The following is a 4,447-nucleotide window of genomic DNA, read 5'->3' as shown; positions in this document are numbered from 1 at the left end:
CAAGGAAGAAGCCACTGCTCCAAAAACCGCCATAAAAAAGTCAGACTGCAAATGGGGACAAAGATAGTACTTTTTGGAGAAATGTCCTCTGGTCTGATGAAAGAAAAATGGAACTGTTTGGCCATAATCACCATCATTATATTTGGAGGAAAAGGGGGAGGCTTGTAAGCCGAAGAACACCATCCCAACCATGAAGCACGGGGGTGGCAGCATCATGTTGTGAAGGTGCTTTGCTGCAGGAGGGACTGGTGCACTTCACAAAATAGATGGCATAATGAGGCTGGAAAATTATGTGGACATATTGAAGCAACATTTCAAGACATCAGTCAGGAAGTTAAAGCTTGGTCGCAAATGGACAATGACCACAAGCATACTTCCAAAGTTGATGGCAAAATGGCTTAAGGACAACAAAGTCAAGGTATTGGAGTGGCCATCACAAAGCCCTGACCGCAATCCTGTTGAAAATTTGGCGGCAGAAATGAAAAAGTGTGTGCGAGCAAGGAGGCCAACAAACCTGATTCAGTTACACCAGCTCTGTCAGGAGGAATGGGCCAAAATTCACCCAGCTTATTGTGGAAAGCTTGTGGATGTCACGGTCGTCTTTGGAAGCATACTCGGACCAAAGCGCAGCGTGATCTGGATTTCACATATTTATTTAATGAAACGCACAAAAATAATAACCGAAACGTAACCTTCTGCTCACAGGCAACAACACAAAAACAAGATCCCACAAAACACAGTGGGGAAATGACTGCCTAATATGCTCTCCAATCAGAGACGACGATAAACAGCTGCCTCTGATTGGGAACCATACCAGGTCAACATAGAAATACACAACCTAGAAGGAACACCCCGACCTAACCAAAATAGAGAATAAAAAGGCTCTCTATGGTCAGTGCGTGACAGTGGAAGGCTACCCGAAATGTTTGACCAAAGTTAAACAATTTAAAGGCAATGCTACCAAATACTAATTGAGTGTATGTAAACTTCTGACCCACTAGGAATGTTATGAAATAAATAAAAGCTGAAATAAATTATTCTCTCTACTATTATTCTGGCATTTAAAATTTTTAAATAAAGTGGTGATACTAACTGACCAAAGACAGGGAATATTTACTCTTATTAAATGTCAGGAATTGTGAAAAACTGAGTTTAAATATATTTGGCTAAGTTGTCTAAGTTGTCTGTAAACATCCGACTTCAACTGTATTTCATGTCACAACAATTAATCGATACGTATGATATGATGCTGGTAAAGCTGTCTCGCGCACCTACAGTGCTGGTCATAAAAAAAGCAAGCATAGTTCATGGATGCAACCAATGTTCTTCCCCAAAACCATAGCAAAACAGCATCTGTTTCAGTAGCTATATAGTTAGCTAGCTAACTGCATAGCTCGGTGTCATCATCAAAATTAACCCTAATTTATAAGACAGTTCTTATTTGATTAATGCTGATCGGACCCATCTATGTGAAGCTAGCCACAATAAGGATTAGCCTCAATAGTGGACTTTGCAGTTAGCCTTCAAAATAAAAGTATGGCATAATTCGCCTATTGGTACTAATTTGCCTCACTGTCAATGACATACTTTTATTTTGAAGGCAAACCGCAAATTCCATTATTGTGCCTAATTCTTATTGTGGCTAGCTTCACAACAAATAACCCGGTTCGGTCAAGCTAAATGGCTGATTATAACGTTAGCTTTGGGCAACAGGGTTAAGTAGCTTAAGTAGCTGGCTAGCTATTTATTTTCATGAACTGAAGTTCAACCGCATACGTCCCCCGGGCCGGCCTTTACCCAGGCCTACTCTACTCTACATGGTCAGCCACAGTAATACGGCACCCTGGGGCACGGTTTTATTGGCACGGTTTTATTGGCACGGTTTTATTGTATCAGGTATTGAAAACATATTTTGTGTTAAAATTACGAAATTATATGTGCCTCATTTGCATAAATACATGGCAGTATTTGCATATATTAATACATGTACATAAAGGGGTGGAACAGGGCTGCAACCTGCCAAACACTTTCTATGTCTACCCTACCTGCCCTCAGCTGTGCTGTCTATACTGCCTCATTATTTACTGTTGTTTTCACTTTCTCTTGCATAATTCAACAAGTGTGTCAATAACAGGATACTCTCGGATTAAAAATCAACAGGCTTGGCTCTAGATTACACCTATCTATACATACAATGGGGCAAAAACATATTTAGTCAGCCACCAATTGTGCAAGTTCTCCCACTTAAAAAGATGAGGCCTGTCATTTTCATCATAGGTACACTTCAACTACTAAAAAAAAATCCAGAAAATCACATTTTAGGATTTGTAATGAATTTCTTTGCAAATTATGGTGGGAAATAAGTATTTGGTCACCTACAAACAAGCAAGATTTCTGGCTCTCACAGACCTGTAACTCCTTCATTAAGAGGCTCATCTGTCCTTCACTCGTTACCTGTATCAATGGCACCTGTTTGAACTTGTTATCAGTATAAAATACACCTGTCCACAACCTCAAACAGTCACACTCCAAACTCCACTATGGCCAAGACCAAAGAGCTGTCAAAGGAACCAGAAACAAAATGGTAGACCTGCACCAGGCTGGGAAGACTGAATCTGCAATAGGTAAGCAGCTTGGTTTGAAGAAATCAACTGTGGGAGCAATTATTAGGAAATGGAAGACATACAAGACCACTGATAATCTCCCTCGATCTGGGGATCCACGCAAGATCTCACCCCGTGGGGTCAAAATGATCACAAGAACGGTGAGCAAAAATCCCAGAACCACACGGGGGGACCTAGTGAATGACCTGCAGAGAGCTGGGACCAAAGTAACAAAGCCTACCATCAGTAACACACTACGCCGCCAGGGACTCAAATCCTGCAGTGCCAGACGTGTCCCCCTGCTTAAGCCAGTGCATGTCCAGGCCCGTCTGAAGTTTGCTAGAGAGCATTTGGATGATCCAGAAGAAGATTGGGAGAATGTCATATGGTCAGATGGTCAGATGAAACCAAAATAGAACTTTTTGGTAAAAACTCAACTCGTCGTGTTTGGAAGACAAAGAATGCTGAGTTGCATCCAACGAACACCATAACTACTGTGAAGCATGGGGGTGGAACATCATGCTTTTGGGCTGTTTTTCTGCAAAGGGACCAGGACCACTGATCCGTGTAAAGGAAAGAATGAATGGGGCCATGTATCGTGAGATTTTGAGTGAAAACCTCCTTCCATCAGCAAGGGCATTGAAGATGAAACGTGGCTGGGTCTTTCAGCATGACAATGATCCCAAACACACCGCCCGGGCAACGAAGGAGTGGCCTAGCCATTCTCCAGATCTCAACCCCTTAGAAAATCTTTGGAGGGAGTTGAAAGTCTGTGTTGCCCAGCAACAGCCCCAAAACATCACTGCTCTAGAGGAGATCTGCATGGAGGAATGGCCCAAAATACCAGCAACAGTGTGTGAAAACCTTGTGAAGACTTACAGAAAACATTTGACCTCTGTCATTGCCAACAAAGGATACATAACAAAGTATTGAGATAAACTTTTGTTATTGACCAAATACTTATTTTCCACCATAGTTTGCAAATAAATTCATAAAAAATCCTACAATGTGGTTCTCTGGATTTTTTTTCTCTCACTTTGTCTGTCAAAGTTGAAGTGTACCTCTGATGAAAATTACAGGCCTCTCATATTTTTAAGTGGGAGAACTTGCACAATTGGTGGCTGACTAAATACTTTTTGCCCCACTGTACTTTACATTGTTTGTGAGATCAGACATAATATCACTATAATTTCAGCACATCAAATTAGTAAACATTTCAACTGTATTAAATTATTACTTTTTTTCAATTCCAGACAAAATGAACACATCAAAAGAAAGTTATTTATTTTCTTCCTGTGATGTAAGTGTCGAGAAGATGCGTTAAAACCCTGACGAAGCTTTAGCGTTCTTATAGATTCAATGGTAAAACAATATATTCCATTAAGCCAATCTCAGCCTTTACCGGGGTGTGTTTGACAAGTCGTTACAAACATTTCCGCAGTCGTAATGTTAATGGAAAAAACGTCAGTCACAAAAAAAGAAAGAGTCGCAGGAGTAAAATGAAATCAATCAATCCAGTGAATTTTCCTTGACAAGTGTATTTTACAACCCACAAATAAATGACTGAAAAAGATACATCCTCAGGTGGGCGGGACATGCTAATGTAAACAGCAATTTTTTTGTGTTTTTTTCTAGTTTTTATTTTATTTAACCTATTATAACAGGGAAGACATATGCAGACTTAGGTCTCTTTGACAAATGCAACATAAATATACACATTATACCCAAGGGCATTCGAAAAGTATTCAGGCCCCTTGACTTAAAAAAAATTACAACCTTATTCTAAAATTGATTCAATAAATGTTTTACCTCGTCAATCTACACACAACTCCATAATGAGTGAA

This window comes from Oncorhynchus masou, chromosome 31 (genome assembly GCF_036934945.1).
Source record: "Oncorhynchus masou masou isolate Uvic2021 chromosome 31, UVic_Omas_1.1, whole genome shotgun sequence".
In the NCBI taxonomy this organism is placed as follows: Eukaryota; Metazoa; Chordata; class Actinopteri; order Salmoniformes; family Salmonidae; genus Oncorhynchus; species Oncorhynchus masou.
The sequence above is the reverse complement of the archived record's forward strand: the minus strand, read 5'-3'. Positions refer to the sequence as shown.